This window comes from Canis lupus, chromosome 4 (assembly GCF_011100685.1).
Source record: "Canis lupus familiaris isolate Mischka breed German Shepherd chromosome 4, alternate assembly UU_Cfam_GSD_1.0, whole genome shotgun sequence".
NCBI lineage: Eukaryota > Metazoa > Chordata > Mammalia > Carnivora > Canidae > Canis > Canis lupus.
In genome coordinates, this window is record NC_049225.1 from 67,615,076 (window position 1) to 67,638,717 (window position 23,642).

General features: G+C 41.8%; 1 protein-coding gene across 7 annotated transcripts in view; it reads right to left on the reverse strand.

Annotated features, from left to right (window-relative positions):
- NIM1K (NIM1 serine/threonine protein kinase) overlaps positions 1-23,642 on the reverse strand; it is a 63,723-nt gene that overhangs the window by 34,537 nt on the left and 5,544 nt on the right. Inside the window, exon 1 of one of the 7 annotated variants that reach the window (XM_038535182.1) lies at positions 8,242-8,377. The exons of 4 other annotated variants lie outside the window; for them this stretch is intronic. The gene's annotated coding sequence lies outside the window, so the exon portion shown is untranslated. Of the gene's footprint in view, positions 1-4,465; positions 4,563-4,876; positions 4,914-8,241; positions 8,378-23,642 lie in introns of those variants that run through there. 2 more of the 7 variants (XM_038535184.1, XM_038535181.1) reach the window with 2 other exon arrangements.

Consider the following 23,642-nt stretch of genomic DNA (forward strand, 5'->3'; position numbering starts at 1 on the left):
TACATTAGCAACATCACGTTTGGTGCCTTTGATTCCTGAGCCCATTGATCTGCCACAGCTTTGAAATCTCAGACAGGGATTCATTCATATTAACCCAATTTGAAAAAAAAAATTAAAAAATAAAGCAACTTCTTTCCAGCCCTCTGATATATCCATCCAGCGGGTTCCTCTCTGTTCTGGTAACCTCTGGAATGGAGCTGGTATTCAAAGATAGAAAACAGCTCTTTGCCATCGTAATCATTTAACAAAATGAATCATACATAAGGAGAGGATTGTTCCTTCTTAATAGCTAAAGCTTCTAAATAAATAAATTCATTTGTACATAAATGATTGCTACTAAGAAGATTTCTGGGTAGCTAGGTACTATGAAATTGGAACTCTAAAATTGTATTAGAACTTGCTAGATGGGTGCGCCTACGTGGCTCAGTCCGGTAAGCGTCTGCTTTTGGCCTGGGTCATGACTCCAGGGTCCTGGGATCCAGGCCCACACTGGCCTCCCTGCTCAGTGGGGAGCCTACACTCTCCCTCTTCCTCTGCCATCCTCACCCCCCACTCCCCTCACCCCCACTCCCACCCCCACCCCAGCCTGTGCTCTCTGGCTCTCTTTATCGCTCTGTCAAATAAATAAATAAAATCTTTTCGTAAGAAAAAGAAACTTACTAGATGATCTCAATTAACTATTATGGTCTTTGTTTAATAATAATTGTATATCAATAATAATAGCTAGCTCTTATTTACTATATGCTATGTGGTAGGCACTGTCCTACGTGTTTTATGTGTACTCACCGTTTAATCCAGAAGTCGGGATATCTCAATTTTACAGGAAAAGGAGCTCTAGTCAGCACAAGGAGGTCATCAGGTGATCCACCCAGCTGGGATTCAAGCCCAGGGAGCAAGGCTCCAGTCTTATACATCTTAGTCACTATAAAGGGCTGTATAGTTATTTCCAGAATGTTCTTACAACAATGAAGTAAGTTTTTTATGTCTAGGATTTAATATTTGGTATAAGAAAAGTTGAACACTTTGTTATATGCATCTCTAGCCTAGTATAAAACAGGCTTTCAATATAGGTGTTGTGGAGGAATGAGTGAGTTAAATAAATCTAGAATATCACAGGCTTTCTCTCAGTTGTCTCATTCTATTATCAATAGTTTTCTTCTTCCTCTTCTCATGGCCCACTCTCTGCCCTACCAACTTGGTTAACGATAAATTTACCATCTTTCCTCTGCTAAGTTCTAACCAACAGGTTTGTACTTCTTATCCTTCAGTGGTTGGACTTTCTGCTGAGAACACACATAGGGAGCTGACAGTCTAGTGGGGATGTGGGACACAGGTGAGAACCACAGAAGAAGCACCAGTGCAGAGTCATGGTCACTGAGAAGAGTCAGAGAATGTGTCCATTTGGAGAGCACCGGGACTTCTGAGGCTGAAACTCTTGCCTCCTCCCCCAAGATCTGCACTAGTCATGGGATGCTTCATTTATTCATTCAAACCTCTACTGGGCATTTCCCAAATGTCAACACTGCACTAGGCATCAGATACATGACATTGAATGAGAAAGACATGGTCTTCATATTTTTTAGTGTGATTATTATCTCTCCCACAACACCTCCACAATCATGTAATCTTATTCTCTTATCTCTTCACTACTCATCTCCACATCTTGTTGTGATGCTCTTTCGCTCTCTCTCTCTCTCTGGGAGTCTATATATTATCTGTATGGAGATCATTATTCATTCATTTATGTATTAGGTAAGCACCTACTATGTGACAAATACTGTTCTCGGTGCAGGGGACATGAAGATGAGCAAAGCAGAGAGCATTTCTGCACCTCAGGGGCTCATAATAACCCCCAAATCTATCTATACTTGCTATCCTTCCTTCCTTCTCTCACTTTCTTAAAGTACATGAAATTATACAAAGTAACATAACAATATGTTGTATTTCTAACACACATCGATGTAATAGTTATAACAATAATAACAAAACAAAGGGGAGCTGGGAAGGGAGCTATAAAGGAGTAAAATATCTAGATCTCACTGGAATTATGTTAGTATAAATTTAAACTAATTTCTGATCAGTTAAAAAATATATTTTAAGCCTGGAGCAACCACTCAAATAACTGATATATATATATATATAGTTAAAAATAATTAAAAGGCTATCTACATGTAGAAGAAGAATGAAGTTAGACCCCTACCTCATACCATAAGTAAAAGTTGACTCAAAATGCTTCAAAGACCCAATTATAAGAGCTAAAACTATAAAACTCTTAGAAGAAAACATAAGGGGGATCCCTGGGTGGCGCAGTGGTTTAGGGCCTGCCTTTGGCCCAGGGCACGATCCGGGATCGAATCCCACGTCAGGCTCCCTGCATGGAGCCTGCTTCTCCCTCTGCCTATGTCTCTGCCTCTCTCTCTCTGTCTCTCTCTGTGACTATCATAAATAAATAAAATTAAAAAAAAAAAAGAAGAAAACATAGGCATGAATCTTTACAACTTTGGGTTAGGCAATGATTTGTTAGCTATGATACAAAAGTACAAGCAAGAACAACAATAAAAACAGATAAACTGGCCATCATTAATCAAAAACTTTTATGCTTCAAAGGACAGCATCAATAAAGTGAAAAGGCAACCTACAGAATGGAAAAAATTTTCTGCAAATCATTTATCTGGTAAGGGACTTGTATCTAGAATCTATAAATAAAGCTCCATCATAAAAAGATAAATAATCCAATTTAAAAATGTACGAAGGATCTGAATAGATATATATTCAAAGAAGATATACAGGGGAACCCGGGAGGCTCAGTTGGTTGAACATTTTACTCTTCATTTCGGCTCAGGTAATAATCTCAGGGTGGTAGAATTGACTCCCACGTCTAGCTCCAAGCTCAGCATGGAGTCTTCCTGTCCTTCTTCCTCTGCTCTCCAGCCCCCTCCCTCCCACTCTTTGTCTCTCAAATAAGTAAATAAAATCTTCAAAAAAAACAAAAACAAAAACAAAGAAGACATATAAATGGCCAATAAACATATGAAAAGATGCTCAACATCATTAGTCATCACGGAATGCAAAACCACAATAAGGCACCGCTTCAGACCCACCAGGATGGGTAGGATCAAAAAGTTGTAATAACAAGTGTTAGCAAGGATGTGGAGAAACTGGAATCCTGGTACACTGCTGATGGGCATATGAAACAGTTCACCACTTTGAAAAACAATCTGTCAGTTTTTAAAACAGCTGCATAGCAGCACTTCTTTCTGTCTATGGGTCCTATCCCCATGCTTTAATAAAATCACCTTTTTTGCACAATCAATCGTTATCCCCATGCTTTAATAAAATCACCTTTTTGCACAATCAATCAATAACAGCTGAATATAGTTATCACACAACTCAGCAATTCTACTCCTAGGTATATACTTATGAGAACTGAAAACATATGTCTACGCAAAAATTTTTATACAAGCATAGCAACATAATTCATAATAGCCAAAAAGTAGAAACCACTTAAATATCCAACAACTGATGAAAGGAGAAATAAAATGTGGTATATACAAACAATAGAATAGTATTCATCAATAAAAAGAAATGAAGTACTAGATATATACCACCACATGGACAAGCCTTGAAAACATACGCTAAGTGAAAGAAACCAGTCACAAGGGGCCATATATTATATGATCCGATTTACATAACCTGTTCAGAATAGGCAAATCCCATAAAACCAGAAAGCAGATCAGTGGCTGACTGCGGTTTGGGGTAGGGGTTGGAAATGCTGCTAAGCAGAGCAATGTTTCTTTTTAGGGTAATGAAAATATTCTAAGATTGGTTGTGGTGATGTGTGCACAACTCTGTGAATACATGAAAAGCCATTGAATTGTATACTTTAAATGTGTACTTTTAAATACATTTAAAATAATGAAAGGAATTAAAATGTTACACTAGAAAATATTCACTTAATACAAACCACCCAGCCAGCTGCCTCCAAATCTTTTTCTGTAACAACCTGGACCACGTTTTTGGATTAAAAAACCTGCTTCCAGAACATTCATATTCCCTTTTCGGTAATTCATATCTCTGCTTGCAACTTCCATTCCTGCTCACATTCTTAAGAGCTTACTCCTCTTTCTTGCCTACTGGTCTTTGCCCAGACTGTCCAAAATGGCCAGAAGGAAGAACTGTGCAATCCTGGAATGTTAGAAATAGAAGACACCTCAGTGCTCCTCTCCTCTAACCTCTTTGTTTTAGGAATGAGGGGACAAAGGCCCAGAGAGGTTACATGACTTGTCCACGCTTCCCCAAAATACTTTATCCTTGCTCATTTTTTCCAAAAAGCCTTCATTCATTAAGCAAACGTTTCCCTATCTTTCTATTCAATTTTGGATACTTTTCTTTACTGCATCACTAAAAGGTACTGAATGCGTTGATCTCAAGACATCGTTCACATTTAAACTCAAATCTTGCATACCAGAGGGGAAAAGACGTTCTTTTACATCCATGGCCACTACATCTGATCTCAGCTGCTGCAGCCTTTCATCCGTTGTCATGAAGAACAACTCGCAATTTGGTAGGAGGCTGGCTTAGGGCCAGCTGGGAGCAGACACAGTGACAACTCCCTGCCCGGTTTCCAATAAAGGACACCCCCTCAACTCATCTCACAGAAAATCATTCCTGAGGTCTTCAGACCAGAGCAATTTAGTCCATATAAAATATAGCCTCTCTACATTTTTAAATGCTCTCAGGAAAGAAAATGGTAATAAAGGGCATTTACCTGTCTTTATAGGTTTATACCTATAAATATACCAGGATCAAAGATTAAGTGGCTTTTTTAAAACAAAAAAGTGGGGATGCCTCGATGGCTCAGTGGTTGAGCACCTACCTTAGGCTCAGGGCGTGATCCTGGGGTCCCGGGATCGAGTCCCACATCAGGATCCTTGCAAGGAGCCTGCTTCTCTCTGCCTCTCTCTCTCTCTCTCTCTCTCATGAATAAATAAGTAAACTCTTAAAAAAAAAAAAAAAGTGTTCTTCTTGATGGGAAACTGAAAAACCTCTAAAGTGGGGAAGGAAATTCATAAATCATGCAGTCACTCTGGACTTTACATGAAGAGAAAATACAGCAAAACCAAACTGGTCTTTCATCTGAAGAGAGCCTGGTAAATAATGATGTAAATCCATTTAAGAACATGAATGGTTGGGACGCCTGGGTGGCTCAGTGGTTGAGCGCCTGCCTTTAGCTCAGGTCCTGATCCCGGGGTCCTGGAATCGAGTCCCCCATTGGGCTCCTCGCAGGGAGCCTGCTTCTCCCTCTGCCTGTGTCTCTGCCTCTCTCATGAATACATAAATAATCTAAAAAAAAAAAAAAAAAGAGTATGAGTAGCGAAGTAGAAGGTCACATGGGCCTACCTGGCTTAACAAAAAGCAAAAGAAACTGCTCTCTAAAAGGGGAGGGAGGGCCTTCTCGTGGCTGGCTGTGCCTTTATTTCTCCAAGAACCGGTTGGCACAGACCTCCGCACAGAGGACCTTTGCAATTGAGGAAGAGAGAAGCAAATGTAATTAGAGACACTTTCTTCCCCAGAGCAGCCACCATTCTGGGGCTGATGGGAGAAGTGATTACACAGTGCTAAGGAGGCAGCTTAAGTGTTGCCCACCAGGGAGCCTGGAGGCTTTGGAAGCCAGTTCTGAGAATTACAGACTGTTCCCTCGTGCTTGCTAATTGACCGGTATTTCTGGCTGAAGCAATCTCCCCAAGGAGGCAAGTCAAAGTAGATAATGAGGATCTCTCATCTCACAGGGCAGCTCGGAAAAAAGCTTGAGCTCTAGAGACTAGATATTATTTCAATGCATAAAACTGCAAGAAGAGAAAAAAAAAAACTGCAAGAAGATCACAGACCGAACATGCAAAGATTCAGAAGGATGCATCAAGGGTTCCACTGTGATTCCCGGCCCACACTCCCCTCTCCCCACCCTGTACTACTTGAGTTTGAATTTCATGAATTACGTATAACTGTAAAAATAAGAGATCATAGGGGAATGACCACAGGGTCCATGAAATGAGATTTCTGAGAGCTTCATGGAAATAGTCACTCCTCACTTAAGCAGGGATCTATATTCATGTATTAGGAAAGATATCAGGATGCCTGGGTGGCTCACCAGTTTAAGGCCTGCCTTTGGCCCAGGGTGTGATCCTGGAGTCGCAGGATCAAATCCCATGTTGGGCTCCCTGCATGCACCCTGCTTCTCCCTCTGCCTGTGTCTCTGTCTCTCTCTCTTTCTGTCTCTCATGAATAAAAGAATAAAATCTTAAAAAAAAAAAAAAAAAAAGGAAAGATATCTGCAAAGTGCAGGGAAGGTTCTGGATGTATGGGGTTCCTAGCTGTTGACAAGGAGGGAAATGAAATTGGGGTGAAGGGGGAAAATTCGAAGAGCTCTGTCATATTTTACTCTGTATTCTTCTGTGTGTACCTTTGCTGTTGATACTTTTTTGACTATGATTACAACAGAAATTTTCTTGGCTTAAGGGCTAAAAATACACACTTATCTTCACCAATATCTGGGAATTGTGGCTGATTTCTGATGACCACGAATGTAAAAGTGACTCATCCCCAGTATGATACACTGGCCCCCCCGACTGAGATGGTCTAGTCCAGCACTCCAAAGATGAGATCTTTTTTAAAGTTTTGAATCCAGAAATAGGATGACTTAGAAAGAAATGAAATCTGGCACCATATTAAATCAAGCACTTGAAATGGTGACATAGTTACCATCCGACTACAGAATAGATTCCCAAGCAGACTTAGATGCTCAATTATTGGTGATGAAAATACATGGCATGTAGGGAGCCTGTATCCTGCCCTGGGCCTGCGAGAATGTGGAGAGGAAGCTAAACCTCTATTGATAATGTACCTGTAGATATTTTTTGTTTGTTTCTCTTGAAGCTGGGGCTTTGGGAATCCTGAAGAAAACAATGTAGTACAATGTAGGCCCAGGATAAGATGGAAAAGTCTTTCAGTCTTTGACACTTCAGAATATTCAGGAACAATCCCAGAGATATATTTAGCTGTTGCCTGGGGCTTTGTTCCCAGACAGACTTGGGGGCTGGGAGTGGGTTAATTATGCGTGACGCTGGGATAAGGATGGGTCTCCATCAGGCTGCATCTTCTCTTTTTTTTTTTTTAATTTTTTTAAAATTTTTATTTATTTATGATAGTCACAGAGAGAGAGAGAGAGAGAGGCAGAGACATAGGCAGAGGGAGAAGCAGGCTCCATGCACTGGGAGCCCGACGTGGGATTCGATCCCGGGTCTCCAGGATCGCGCCCTGGGCCAAAGGCAGGCGCCAAACCGCTGCGCCACCCAGGGATCCCTTGCATCTTCTCTTTATTGTCACTGAGCCACAGTCCCGCAGGGAGTAAGGGGACCAGGTTACCTTTGCTTGGAGGAGCACTAGCCAGGGGAGGGAGTACAAGAGATGAGTGAGAGGATTGGGAACCCCTGCTGAGCCCTCCTGTCCTGAGCCAAGCTTGTATCAGGAGCCTCCTGACAGCTGTGCTGAAATGATACTTATGTCAGAGGCTGAATCTGGTCCTGAGGACTTGAAAGCCTGTGAGGATTTGCTTGGGGCCCTCAGAGGGGGCCATTATAAAACACCCTTTGGAGCCTGGACTAAGTGCAAAAAATGGAGGGACTCTGCAAGGGCAACAAGTGTTGGAGGCCTGCCTGCCTCCGAGGGGCCTCTGCCAGACATGGGGAATGACCAGAATGACACATGGTGGAGTAGAAATCCCAAGGCAGGGTGTGGCCAACACCCTGTCAGCCAAGTCAGACATCTGAGCACCAACCCAGACTTCTCTCTTGCCTTCTCCTAGTCTTAAAGGTGAAGCAAGTCCTAAATCTTCCGGCGTCAATACCACCCCAGTCCTTTTACCCTTGACTGCTGCCTCAACCCAGCAAGGCTGGACCCCACAATAGGTGGAGATGCATGCTTTAGGGCACTGGCAGGGAGGAGGCAATACAAGTCTTAAAATATTTTGATACTTGATATATTTTTTTTCAAGGCTCCTAAGAAAAATCAGAACCTGTGTTTCATTAGACATCTTCGGCGATCTTTGCTTGAATTCCATCCACAGTGTGTGTTGGGCTGACGAGGAGCAGTAGCCTCCAATGGTTCCTTCTACCAGGACTGTTTTCTTCAACCCATCCCCCACTGAACCTTCAAAACTCTATCCCACTGTGAAGGCTTCCTCACCTCCTTTGAGTCCAAGAGACTTTCAGCGAATTTCGCACGCATCTCTGTGGATACTGTCTCTTGTGTGAACGTCTCTGTCCATCTTTGCTGACGGTGAGGGTGCTGAGGGCCGGGAGGAAGGCTGTGCTCGTCGCCTATCTCTGCGCAGTGCCTGGCACAGCACAGCTAGTTGGCACAGGTAGTCAGTACTCGTTTATGGAATAGATGAATGAATAAGCAAATTAAAACAGGTGTATTTTGTTGTTAAGCACAACAATTACTTTAAATTCTTGTTTTACAGGAGATTAGTTCCATTCTTTTCCTCATTTCAATCACCTCATGATTAAAAGTCTACTTGCTATTCAAATTTGGCCTAAATTCCCTTCTCTTCTCTTCCTGATAGTCCACACACAATTCAGCTCTTCCCCTGATATTTCCTCCATGAACTCTGTGTTTTCCTTGAAGATCCTCAAATTCCGTCTAGTGCTTGTGCTACTTGTGTACATATTTGTCCTCCCTACTGGAATGCGGGTTTCTATGGGGCATGTCCTCAATCTTATTAGCTTCAGGATTCTGGACACTGAGTACCCAGGAGGAGTTCATAAGTGCTGTCTGAGTGGATCTGAGTTGTATAGATGTTTTTTTAAAAGATTTTTTTTTAATTGATGAGAAAGAGCGTGAGCACAAGGAGGAAGGAGCAGCAGAGGGAGAGAGAGAAGCAGGCTCCCCACTGAGCAGGGAGCCCAAAGGGATCATGACCTGCACCCAAGGCAGACGCTCACCGACTGAGCCACCCAGGTGCTCCTGTTGTACAGATAGTTTAAAAGCTAGTATGGAGGGACGCCTGGGTGGCTCAGCGCTTGAGTGTCTGGTCTGCCCTCGGCCCATGGCGTGACCCTGGAGCCTCAAGATCGAATCCCATGTCAGGCTCCTTGCATGGAGCCTGCTTCTCCCTCTGCCTGTGTCTCTGCCTCTCTGTCTCTGTCTCTCTCTCTGTCTCTCTCTGTGTGTGTGTATGTGTGTGTGTGTCTCATGAATAAATAAATAAAATAAAAAAAAAGGCTAGTATGGATCCTGGAAGATACAGAAATAGATATTTCTTTCATATCCTTCTCTGGTGGAAAAACAACAGCACTACTAACAACTGTTCTATGATAAAGAAAAAATAAAGGCAAAAAATGTTAAAACTCCAAATCTCTTTCAAGTGTTTTCTCCTGAAACAAGGGCGGCTCTGTTATAAGTGCCCCTAACCAGAGCACCTCTGGCTGGAAAATTTCTGAAACTGTGGGGTTTGGTGAGATGCCCCGTTGCTTTTATATAACATTCTACGGTTCCCAGTGAAGCACACCTCAAATGTGGGTAGACATTCCTAAGAAGGCTATTTGAGTTGGAAGCATCAGAATGTTTACAGACCAGCATTTGCTCCAGCCCACAGACAATAAAAGCAACCCAATTATGGCTTCCCTTTGGAAGGTTACCGAGGTTAAAATGATCACAGTTAAGAGTTAAAAAAAAAAAAAAAAAGGTTCCATATCTCATTGTTTTTATTTTTAGGGTGTGAGATGTTAGCAGCCTCCAGCAAAATTTGCTTCATTTTAAAGCGTGCAAAATAATCCCTGCTCTATTTTCAAGACCTTTTCTGCACTTCTCAATTCCTCTGAAACAGTTCAGCAAACATACACATCCATGCACTTGCCTTTGCCTTTCTCCCTACTCCTTTCCTTCTTTATGTGTTTAAACTTCCCCAGGGGAGCCAAAACCAACACTAATTAGCAGGGAATTAAATCCTACCTCTAGGACACCAGAGGGTCAGTGTCTAGCAGAGGTTTCAAAGCATCCCTGGCCCCCTTCCTTCAAGCTCAAAGACTCACAGCTACATATCCAGCCCTGAAGGGAGGTTCTGACATCTGAATCAATTATGCAATTTATTCCTAAAGTTTTACCTTTCCTAACATAAAACATCTTTTCATGCCTGGATAGTTTTATATATCCAGTTTGCTCAGCCTGGAACACACTGCTCCTTACCTTTTTTAGCCTCTACAACCCTACTGAAATATCACTTTCTTTGTGTTTTCTTCTACTTAGCCAGTTAGTTGCTTCTTTCTCAAGAGTCCCACTGAACTCCTATCTTGCTATTCTCACATTTTACCTTATGTCCCATCTTGATATTTCATACCTTATGTTCTATCAGTTCATATTCTAATTATGTTTGGTCTCTCTAGGCTGAACTCTGCTGCTTATTATCTCAGATCTTCAATATTCCCTCGCATCTAGTCCTAGGATATGGGAGGCACCAAATAAATATTTGTCAAAAGAAAAAGAATTAAGACATACGATATGAAAGGCACTGTCACATAAACTTAAAATCTGCAAATCAACAGCACCTTTTGAAGGACATTTGAGAGAAGCCATATTTTTATTTGGTGCTAGCATAGTATTGCTAGCATTTTACTCATTTTTACAGTGAAAGAATCCTAAAAGCTACTTTTATTAAGCATTTACAATATACCAGGCTGTGCTTGCTTATATTATAGATTTAATCATTATAACAAACTCTTCAAGACAGCTATTAAAATTCCCATTTGACTGATGGCATAAGTAAAATTTTAGAGAGGTTAAGGAATTTGTCCAAACTCAAAGAGCTGGGAAGCTGCAGTGCCAGCATGGTATCCAAGCCTGCCCCAGTCCACTTGCTGCCTCCTTTGGTGCATTCTACTGTGGAACATAATGCTCTAAGGAACCAGCAAGTGCCATGAAGTCCAAGTTTGGGTATGACATGAATCAGTGACAGTAGCAAAGGCAGGTAGGGGAATGAGAAAGTAATATTCTTTAAAGTGCTTTGTTTTTAGATAAACCATTAGGCTTGATGAACATCAGTGATAGTTAATATACAAATTAAATTCTTCTTTATTCTCAACTTTGTAATGGACTTGTAATAACAAGTAATAACAATAAGAAATAACTACTGCAAGTATCCAAACTGACTTGATGAAACTCTAGATAATTGTGCTTTTTTTTTTTTTTTAAATTTTTTATTTTTTATTTATGATAGGCACACAGTGAGAGAGAGAGAGGCAGAGACACAGGCAGAGGGAGAAGCAGGCTCCATGCACCGGGAGCCCGACGTGGGATTCGATCCCGGGTCTCCAGGATCGCGCCCTGGGCCAAAGGCAGGCGCTAAACCGCTGCGCCACCCAGGGATCCCGATAATTGTGCTTTTGAGTGACAACTATACAGAGAAAGTCCAAAATGGGTCATAATTATTATCATTATTACTTAAATGTTTCAAAGGAAGTAATAAATAAGAAGGGATAGCATTGTTTGTCGTATATGTACACACCATAGAAGAAACAAAACTATACTTTAGGTTACAACCACAACTCAGGCCTTTTTGGAAGAGAATACATGATGAAAGTTAGGCAGACTGTACAAGAAAGTGAAATTATAAGTCAATTTCACTCCCTAACATAGATACCAAAAATGTAAAATAAAAATAGTAGTACCAAATCAAAGCTAGCAATATGTTTATAAAAGCACTTTTTTTTTTTTTTTTTTTTTTTTAATTCATGACAGAGAGAGAGGCAGAGACACAGGCAGAGGGAGAAGCAGACTCCATGCAGGGAGGCTGACATGAGACTCGATCCAGGGTCTCCAAGATCACACCCCAGGGTGAAGGTGGCCCTAAACCGCTGGGCCACCGGGGCTGCCCTATAAAAGCACATCTGAGTAAAATTTCTCCCAAGAATATAAGCATGGCTTAACAATAGAAGATGTGTGGGTTTAATTCAACACAAAATTCAATTAAAGGAGAAAAGCAAAAGGATATCTCAGGAGATGCAGAAAAAGCATTTGATAAAATTGTATGCTCATTATTAATAAAAATATTAGCAAATGAGGCATACAGGGGAACTTGCTCAAGCAAGTTAAGGCTACCTACCAAAAACCTATAGCATCTTTTTAAGTGGCACAATATCTTAAGTGGCTCAATATTAGAAGCATTCTCTACAAAGTCAACACGATCCGGTCAACACGAGGATCCGGCCAACACTCTTCTATTCAATAGTTATTGCAGCCTCCAGCCAATGATAAGAAGACAATAACTAAATATTGAAAAGGGAGAAATAAAAGTGTTCCTATTTGCCGACACAGATTTTAAACATAGAAAATTCCAGAACCCCTATTTATAAACCGTTAGAACTAATACGTAGGTTTAACAGTGAGTGTTGCTGGAGATGAGATTAGTGCAAATTCAGTAACATTTGTATTTACCAACAGTAATCTGGTAATAATAAGGAAATAATAAGACATAGTCCACTGATATGAGTAGCAATAACTTTGATGAGATACCTAAGCATAAATCCAACAGAGGAGTTGAGAGCGACATAAATTATGAAAATTATGAGTGTTTATTGGACAACATAAAACAAGATCTAATAAATGGAAAGACATACCATGTTTAATAAGGGAATACTATTAGAAACTCATAAACTCTCCCCCAAATGAATCTGTAAGTTTAATGGATTTCAGTTGAAATCTGAACTGTTCTGTGTTTTTATGTGTGAAAAGGCTTAAAATGGTATATTTAGTCTTGTACTCCGTGCCACCCACATACAAGCAGACCTGTTTCAATTTCATAATGTAGATTCACATCTTCATACTTTCTAAAAGAGGTCTGAGCAAAGTCATTACATAGGAGTGGGTCAGAATAGCCACAGAAGCCCAGAGATTTGAACAATTTTGGATAGGGCAATGAGTTGTCCTGAGTATGGAACTGGGAGGAATCTTTTTCAACATTTCCATCAGTTAGCTAAAGTAGAAGTGCTCAGCAGATAATTCTAAATCTGACAAGTTAAAAGTTGAGAGAATCAAAATCTACCTAAAGAAGATTTCATAAAAGGAAATGAGTTTTAGGGATGCCTGGATGGCTCAGCAGTTAAGCATCTGCCTTTGGCCCAGGGCATGGTCCCAGAGTCCCGGGATCAAATCCCACGTCAGGCTTCCTGCATGGAGCCTGCTTCTCCCTCTGCCTAGGTCTCTGCCTCTGTGTGTGTATGTGTCTCTCATGAATAAATAAATAAAATCTTTAAAAGAAAAAAAAAAGAAATGAGTTTTTGGGAATGGGAAAGATAAGATAGGAGAGGAGGTAAAGATGAAGACTTAAAAGGAGAAAAAAATTCCAAAATAATTCCAAACCACATTAAAGGTGGTGATCAGAGATGGGATCTTGGAACAGGTCAGGAACAGCAGTCTTTGGAAACTTGAAGACATCAGTACGGGAAAATCACTGCAACAGGCAACTTAAATATCAAAATCCATGGTGTGGTTACTCCTAAAAGTGGCAGCATGATATTGGAATGCTAATCTCTTCAACTACTTGATAATATTATTTCCCAAGAGAAGATCTAAACAAAAATTGGTTTGGATGACTGACAGACAAATTACTAGATTGTAGGAGATCCCTGGGTAGCTCAGTGGTTTAGCACCACCTTCGGCCCAGGGTGTGATCCTGGAGACCTGGGATCGAGTCCCATATCAGGCTCCCTGCATGGAGCCTGCTTCTTCCTCTGCCTGTATCTCTGCCTCTCTCTCTGTGTGTGTCTCTCATGAATAAATAAATAAAATCTTAAAAAAAATTATCTAGATTGTAAATTTTTCCCTTCAAAAATAAAAGTAATAGGGAAATAAGGTTGCAGAATATTGGCGATGTCATTTAGAAAGGAAATACAGGTTTCTGCCACTTTTCGAAAGTATAGAGTTTCTGCAAAACCTTTCATGAGCTTTGATGGCATAATGTAAAGGAGCGATTACTGTTAATTTTAATTTTTTAGCATTCTCAGACCCCAAAAATAACCCCTCTTGGGCTTTTCTTTTCTAAAGATTTCATTTATTTATTCATGAGAGACAGAGAGAGAGAGAGAGAGAGAGAGAGAGAGGGAGGGAGAGGCAGAGACACAGGCAGAGCTCCCTCAGAGCTCCATGCAGGGAGCCCGACGTGGGACTGGATCCCAGAACTCCAGGATCACACCCTGGGCAGAAGGCAGGCGCTTAACCGTTGAGCCACCCAGGCATCCCTCTCTTGGGCTTTTCTGATACTTTAGGAAATATTTTGCTAGCAGCTGCACAAAATAAATGGAGATAGGGATCCCTGGGTGGCACAGTGGTTTGGCGCCTGCCTTTGGCCCAGGGCGCGATCCTGGAGACACAGGATCGAATCCCATGTCGGGCTCCCAGGGCATGGAGCCTGCTTCTCCCTCTGCCTGTGTCTCTGCCTCTCTCTTTCTCTCTCTGTGTGACTATCATAAGTAAATAAAAAAAATTAAAAAACAATAAATAAATGGAGATAAAGCACAGATGCTCACAGACAACAGTTCAAACCTCTGCTGGCTGATGCTGAGATGCTCAGTGTGGCTCCCAGGGACAGAGGTTGGTGGCGCCTCTGTCCCTGCTCCGGGGGCACTACCTCTGTAAGGGCTCGCTGCAAAACCAATGCTGAATGCATTTTTATTCTTTGACTTTTTCCATAAAAGCCAAAATCCTCTTCAGGTTTCTTTTGGTTAGGGAAAACAGGTACCATCGTAGATCTTTTTTACAAGTGGAATAGTATAACGTGAACTCTGAAAAGTGGCAGATAGCTATAATAGAATGGGAATGGGAGGGCTGGCCTTGATCTACCAACAGAAGAGTGTCACAGTGATTAGACCTGTGATGTGCCATTAGAACTCCTCGGAACACCAACCCAGCAACAGGGGAGCTAAGCCTCACTGGTGTTCTGCTCTTTGGACCATGTTGTTAGGTCACTGAACACTGTAAAATAGCTCAGAACTTGGAATAAAACAAGTCTTTTCCTTCTTTGTCTTTCTTCCCTCCAATCCATCAGAGTGCCATTGATCTTCCATGCTGTTTAGGAAATGGCTTCCTTCTGCCAAAAATGAATGGCAAGTTGCTTAGATGGACATTCAGGGACTTCGTGGCCTGATGTCAGTTTTCCTCTGCAAACTTACTTTTTTTTTTTAATATTTTATTTACTTATTCATGAGAGACAGAGAGAGAGAGAGAGAGAGAGAGAGAGAGGCAGAGACACAGGCGAGGGAGAAGCAGTCTCCATGCCGGGAGCCCCACATGGGACTTGATCCCAGATCTCCAGGATCACACCCTGGGCTAAAACGCTGAGCCACCCGGGCTGCCCGCAAACTTACTTCTTAATACCTCCTTAAACCAAAGTGACCTGAGACTGTAAAACGATTGGCTGTCTCATGGTTTCCCAAACCACTCATGGACTCTTAGGAACCCAAAGTAGAGAGGAAATAGGATTATTTAATCTCTATTTTGTATTTGAGAAACAGATCCAGAGAGGAAAAAGACTTACTAGTCGGTGGCCAGGGATAAGACAAGAACCAAATTTCTTTACCTTATTTCCGCTATGTCAACCCACCAACCAACCCAGCCCAACAGAATGAATGAATATATAAAACAAATTGGGATTTTAAAACCAAGCAAAGGAAAAAAAATAGCTAAGTAAATATTTTCTTTTCAGATCAACTCAAAAGAAAATTTAGAAGATACAAATATTTTCTCCTGATGAAGGAGGGTTTTATTACTAAACAGCTCAAGGTCATACTCTACTATATGCTCTGCAAGATAATAATCTAGAGGGGCACCTGGGTGGCTCAGTTGGTTAAGCATCTGCCTTCAGCTCAAGTCATGATCCCAGGGTCCTGGGATTGAGCCCTGCATCCAGCTCCCTGCTAAGCAGGGAGTCTGCTTCTGCCTCTCCCTACTCCTGCTCAATCAATTATTATTAAAAAAAGATGATAATCTAGAAAATGTTTCTTCACATATGCAAAATTTCTCTGATAAATTTTGTGATGGCAGAAAAGTATATGTGACTTAATATATAAATGTTTTATATTTTGTGTCATAAGTTCTCAAAATACTCTTAGGCCAAATCAATATCTTAGTATTGTATCCCATATATTACAAGGTGTTCATCACTCAAACAAAGGCAGTGTTAAGACTTATTTATTGCTAGTCTTTTTTTTTTAAGATTTTTTTTATTTATTTATTTATTTATTTATTTATTTATTTATTTATTTATTTGAAAGAAAGAGCAAATGAGCATGAGCCTGGAGACAGGCAGAGGGAGGGGGACAAGCAGATTCCACACCGAACATGGAGCTTGATGTGGGGCTCAATCCCATGACCCTGGGATCATGACCTGAGCTGAAATCAAGAGTTGGATGCTCAACCGACTGAGCCACTCAGGTGCCCCTGTTATTATTCATCCTTTCAAAGCAAACTCTGGCACATAAACTTTCCTATCTTCCGAACTGTACCCAATCCATTTATTTTCCATGCCATGGTGTCACATTTCCCCCTATACTTCATCTCTACCCTAATCAGCTCACCCCAACTCATTTACAGATTCACCCATTTCTCTTTCCTGTAAACCCAACACATTGGCTGCCTGTACCAAACAGGCATTCATCACATGTGATCTTGGCTTATTATTTATCTTATGCTTGCATTCTATCTTTTTTTTATTAATAACCACTATTTACTGAGAGCCTACATTAAATAGCAAGTACTCAATAAATAGAGGGAACATAGAATTTGTCATTCAATCCAGGACAATTTTGAGAATAGAAGGAGTTGCTATTTAATAATCACACTGGGACAACAGGTGTAAACCAGGGCTGTCCCTGGCCTATGGGGACATATGGGCTCTCTATCAATAAGTGACAATGTGACAAAAGTTACAGGCTGGGGATCCCTGGGTGGCGCAGCGGTTTGGTGCCTGCCTTAGGCCCAGGGCGCGATCCTGGAGACCCGGGATCGAATCCCACGTCGGGCTCCCGGTGCATGGAGCCTGCTTCTCCCTCTGCCTGTGTCTCTGCCTCTCTCTCTCTCTCTCTCTCTCTCTGTGACTATCATAAATAAATTTTAAAAAAATTAAAAAAAAAAGAAAATTAAAAAAAAAAAAAAAGTTACAGGCTGGTTCAATGAACATCTTTCTAACTCTTTTCTCCCTTCCTTGACTTCTGCTATAGAAGCTGGAAAGCAGGGCAGCCCGGGTGGGTCAGCGGTTTGGCGCCGCCTTCAGTCCAGGGTCTGATCCTAGAGACCCGGGATCGAGTCCCACTTCGGGCTCCCTGCATGGAGCCTGCTTCTCCTTCTCCCTGTGTTTCTGCCTCTCTCACTCTGTGTCTCTCATGAATAAATAAAATCTTAAAAAAAAAAAAAAAAGCTGGAAAGCCCCCCTGCCCCCACCACACACAGCTGGGGCTGGCCAGGAGACATAATTCTGGAGAATAAGACCTTAACAAGAAGTTTCTGGTAACTTGGGTATAACACTAAAATAAAATAGGGTATAACACTCCTAAAGGTTCCTATACAACAATGCCAAGTAAGGAGACTCGGCCTTAAACCAAGTAAGCAGCACAGCCCCTTTCCCTTTCTTCCAGTGTGGACCTTGTCTGGAGGTGTAGTGGTCACCTAAAGATAAGGAAATGATAACTTTGAGAGCAAGAGGAAGAATGGCAGAGCAAAAAGCAATAAATTAGGTCTCTGATGGCAGTTCAAACAAAGCTAACATAACCTATTGCTATGTATGAATTGTACTTCTCCCAGAATTCACACGTTGATGCCCTAACCCCCAGGGTGATGGTATTTGGAGACAGAATTTACATTTAGATGAGAGCACAAGGGTTGGGTCTCCATGATGGGATTAGAGTCCTTACAAGAAGAGATCTGAGAGCTCCCCCGCCTGACCCCTCTCTCTGCCATGTGAGGACACAGAGAGAATGTGGCCATCTGAGAGCCAGGAAGGCAGCGCTCATCAGCACCCTCATCTTACCCTCATCTCAGCCTCCAGAACTGTGAGAAAATCGACTTCTGTTGTTTCAGCTCCCAGTTTATAGTATTTTTTTTTTTTTTACAGCAGCCTGGGCTAATACACCTTACCTAGAGCTTTCTTCCTATGTGAAAATAAACTTCTTGTAGCTAAGCAGACAAGTTCTTTTATTCCTCGCAGCCAAAAGCATTTTTAACTTAGAATAGCTATCATTGTTTTGTTCCAATTAATTGATACGTATTACCTTTAATCCTTACAACAGCCCTGAAAGGTGCCTGCAATTACCCTCATTTTTCAGATGAAGAAACTAAACTTAAGAACTTAGGGACTTGTCCAAAGTTATCCAGGCAATAAAACACATATCAGTTTGATTTCCAGCTCAGGCCCATCTGACCTCAGAGCTTGTGCCTCACACACAGCAGATGCTGTTGCTTCATCTGGTCTCACAAGCAGGAGCTGTGCGTGTCACAGAAATCCCACTGAACAGATGTTGCTAGAAAGACGAAGGATGACAAACAGATGATTCTCCCCTACTTTCTTGCCCTCACTCCCACCCTAAGCAATGTGAGGCTGCTACCCTCTCACTCTACAATGGAATTCTCCATCAGCATCAATGGAACGTCCAGTCCTGCAAACATTATTTTTAAGTGCTGCCTACTTACTTTGTGCCAAAGACCGTTTATATATTTTAAAGATTTTTATTTATTTATTCATGAGAAACACACCGAGAGAGGCAGAGACATAGGCAGAGGGAGAAGTGGGCTCCTTGTGGGGAGCCTGATGTGGGGATGGGGGGGGTGTTGATTCCTGGGGATCACCACCTGAGCCAAAGGCCAAAGGCAGATGCTCAACCACTGAGCCACCCAGGTGCCCCAGGTCATTTAAATACAATGTACAAAGCGCTTGGCTAGAGATGTGTACAGGAGAGTGGGCGTTCAGAGAACATCTTGGGTGTCGTGAATGTATAAGGAAAATTTCCTGAAGCAGAAGAGGCCTGAAGGAATCTGCCCCTGTGAGTAAACAAGCGCTAAGGTAAGGAAATGGAGGTCAGGAAAACAAATGAAATGTGGCATTTAAAACCGGGGGTGGGGTGGGGGAGTGGGGGGGCTTCACAAATTCGTAATGGAAGAATCTCTCTTTACACCTGAACCAAACCCAAAGGGTCCAGAAGAAAGGGTAGTCTTCCCAGACAATTAGTGCTTACTGAAAATGTAATTTGTAAGGTTCTGGGTTAGGATCAATACAGAAAACAAATATACCATACAGAATGATACTGACTATCCAACAACATGAGAGAAAACCTCAAAACATAAAGTGAAAAGAACAACAAATAAAATTGTGTACAATATCTCAAGAATTTTTTTTTTTTTTTGCTTTATTTTTAACTATCAAAAAACAACCCTCTGAAATGTTAACCATGGTAATCTCTCTAGCTGGGATTAAAAATAGGATTAGAGGGATCCCTGGGTGGCGCAGCGGTTTGGCGCCTGCCTTTGGCCCAGGGCGCGATCCTGGAGACCCGGGATCGAATCCCACGTCGGGCTCCTGGTGCATGGAGCCTGCTTCTCCCTCTGCCTATGTCTCTGCCTCTCTCTCTCTCTCTCTCTCTGTATGACTATCATAAATAAATAAAAGAAAAAGAAAACAAATCAATTTCCAAGATCTTTAAAAAAAAGGGATTTTATTTAATTTTTCATGAGAGACACAGAGAGAGAGAGGTAGAGACACAGACAGAGGGAGAAGCAGGCTCCCCACAGGGAGTGTGATGTGAGACCCAATCCTAGGACTCCAGGATCATGCCCTGAGCCGAAAGCAGACACTCAACTGCTGAGCCACTCAGGGTCCCAAAATAAAAAGCTTTTGCACAGTGAAGGAAATAATCAATAAAACTAAAAGGCAACCTACTGAATGGGAAAAGACGTGCAAATGACACGTCTAATAAACGGTTGGCATTCAAAATATATAAAGAACTTATACAACTCAATATCCAAGAAACAATCTAAAAAATGGGCAGAACACATAAACAGACATTTCTCCAAAGGAGAGATCCTTTTACTTTTTTTTTTTTTAACCTTTTATCTATTTATTCATGAGAGACAGATTGAGAGAGAGAGAGAGAGAGAGAGAGAGAGGCAGAGGGAGAAGCAGGCTCCGTGCAGGGAGCCTAATGTGGGACTTGATCCCAGGACTCCAAGATCACGCCCTGGGCCGAAGACAGGCGCTAAACCGCTGAGCGGCCCAGGGATCCCCCAAAGGAGATATCCAGATGGCCAAGAGACACATGAAAAGATGCTCAACATCCCTCATCATCAAGGAAATGCAAATCAAAACTACAATGAGATATCATCTCATAACTGTCAGAATGGCTAAAATCAGAAAAACAAGAAACAAGAAGTGTTGGTGAGAGTGTGGAGAAAAAGGAACCCTCTTGTATTGTTGATAAGAATGCAAACTGGTGAAGCCACCCTGGAAAAGAGTATGGAGTTTCCGCAAAAAGTTAAAAATAGAACTAACCTATAATCCAGGAATTGCACTAGTGGGTATTTACCCCCAAAATACAGAAACACTGGGGGGATCCCTGGGTGGCTCAGCGGTTTGGCACTTGCCTTTGGCCCAGGGCCCGATCCTGGAAACCCAGAATCGAGTCCCGCGTCGAGCTCCCGGTGCATGGAGCCTGCTTCTCTCTCTGCCTGTGTCTCTGCCTCTCTCTCCTCTCTCTATGACTATCATGAATAAATAATAATAATAATAAAAAATACAGAAACACTAATTCAAAGGGATACATGCACCCCTATGTTTATGGCAGCAGTATTTACAATAGCCAAGTTATGAAAGCAACCCAAGTGTCCCTCATTAGATGAATGGATAAAGAAGAAGCGGTATATGTATTTACAACAGAATATTCTTCATCCATCAAAAAGAATGAAATCGGGGTTCCCGGGGTGGCTCAGCGATTTAGCGCCTGCCTTTGGCCCAGGGCGCAATCCTGGAGACCCAGGATCGAGTCCTACGTCGGGCTCACGACGGGCTCCCTGCGTGGAGCCTGCTTCTCCCTCTGCCTGTGTCTCTGCCTCTCTCTCTCTCTCTCTCTCATAAATAAATAAATAAATCTTAAAAAAAAAAAAAAGAATGAAATCTTGCCATTTGCAACAACATGGATGGAGCTAGAGTATAATGCTAAGTGAAATAAGTCAGTCAGAGAAAGACAAATAGCACATGATTTCACTCATATGTGGAATTTTTTTTTAGTTTTTATGAGCTCATTAATTCCTTCCTCTTTTTTAAATTTAAATTCAATTTGTCGGGACGCCTGGGTGGCCGAGGTTGAGTGTCTGCCTTTGGCTCAGGGTGTGATCCTGGAGTCCCGGGATCAAGTCCCACATCGGGCTCCCAGCATGGAGCCTGCTTCTCCCTCTGCCTGTGTCTCTGCCTCTCTCTCTGTGTCTTTCATAAATAAATAAAATTCAAAAAAATGAATTCAATTTACCAACATATAGTATAACACCCAGTGCTCATCACATCACATGCCCTCCTTAACGCCCATCGCCTAGTTACCCATCCCCAACCCACCTCCCCTTCAGCCACCCTCAGTTTGTTTCCCAGAGTCAAGAGTCTCTCATGGTTCGTCTTCCTCTCTAATTTTTCCCCATTCAGTTTCCCCTCCTTTCCTTATGGTCCCTTTCACTATTCCTTATATTCCACATATGAGTGAGACTATATGATAATTGTCTTTCTCTGATTGAGTTATTTTACTCAGCATAATACCTTCCAGTTCCATCCACACTGATGTAAATGGTAGGTGCTCAACCTTTCTGGTGACTGAGTAATATTCCATTGTATATATACACCACATCTTCTTTATCCATTCATCTGTTAAAGGACATCGTGAGTCCTTCCACAGTTTGGCTATAGTAGGCTTTGCTGCTACAAACACTGCAGTGCTGGTGTGCTGTTAACTATATCTGTATATTTGGTCACACGTGGGATTTAAGAAACAAAACAAATGAGCAAAAGAAGAGAGAGAGACAAATCAAAAAACAGATTCTTTACTATAGAGAACAAACTGATGGTTTGTTACCAGAGAGATGCGGTGGGGGATGGGTGATTTAGATGATGGGGATCAGGATGCCTGGGTGGCTCAGAGGTTCAGTGCCTGCCTTTGGCTTAGGGCAATGATCCTGGATTCCCAGGATCAAGTCCCACATCGGGCTCCCTGCAGGGAGCCTGCTTCTCCCTCTGTCTGGGTCTCTGCCTCTCTCTTTCTCTGTGTCTCTCATGAATAAATACATAAAATCTTAAAAAAAAATAGATGATGGGGATCAAGGAGTGCACTTGTCATGATGAGCACTGGATGATGTGGAATTACTGAATCACTATATTATACACCTGAAACTAATATAACACTGTATATTGGGATCCCTGGGTGGCTCAGTGGTTTAGCACCTGCCTTTGGCCCAGGGCATGATCCTGGAGACCCGGGATCAAGTCCCACGTCGGGCTTCTGCATGGAGCCTGCTTCTTCCTCTGCCTGTGTCTCTGCCTCGTGTGTGTGTATGTATGTGTGTGTGTGTGTGTGTCTCATGAATAAATAAATAAAATCTTTAAAAAAAATTTAAAAAACAAACAAAAAACCCACTGTATATTAACTATAAATGTTTTTTAAAAAGTAAATAAGACTTAAGGTGCCTCGGTGGCCCAGTCGGTAAAAGGTTCTGATTCTTGGTTTTGGCTAAAGTCATGATCTTGGTTGTGGGATCAAGCCTGTGCTGGATGGACTCAGTGGCTCAGTTTGGAGTCTGCTTGTGATTCTCTCTCCCACTCCCTCTCCCTCAGCTCCTTCCCCCTCTCACGCTCTCCCTCCCTCTCTTTTTCTCTTTCAAATAAATAAGCAAATAAAATCTTTCATAAAAAATTATTTTAAAAAAAGTAAAAGTAAGTAAGACTTACCCACTACTTCTTGCTATCTCTGGAATATGTACTCTTTTATAATACATAGTTTATAATAAAGAAGTATAATCCTTCTTTATAATAAAGAAAAAAGTTTAAAAAAAGAAAAGGAATAGAAGACAAGGTAGCCAAAGACAGAGGGTTGAAAGAATGAATGTTTAAAAGGGAGTCAAGAGAGGGGCACCTGGGTGGCTCAGGTGGTTAAGTGCCTGACTCTTGATCGCAGCTCAGTTCTTGATCTCAGGGTGGTGAGTTTAAGCCCCATGTTAGGTTCCATGCTGGGGATGGAGCCTATTTAAAAAAAGGGGGTGGGAGTCAGGAGAAATGGCCACACAGTTAATATCTCTGGATTTGTTACCTCACCCGCAAAATGAGAGGGTGAATAAGACTATATTCTAGAGAAATATTTATGTTGCAGATTACCTAGAGTTGGCATGAAAGATCCCTCATTATTTTATTTTATTTTTTAAAAGATTTTATTATTTATTCATGAGAATACACAGAGAGGAAACAGAGAGAGAGGCAGAGGCACAGGCGGAGGGGAGAAGCAGTCTCCATGCAGGGAGCCCGACGTGGGACTCGATCCGGGGTCTCCAGGGTCACGCCCTGGGCTGAAGGCAGGCGC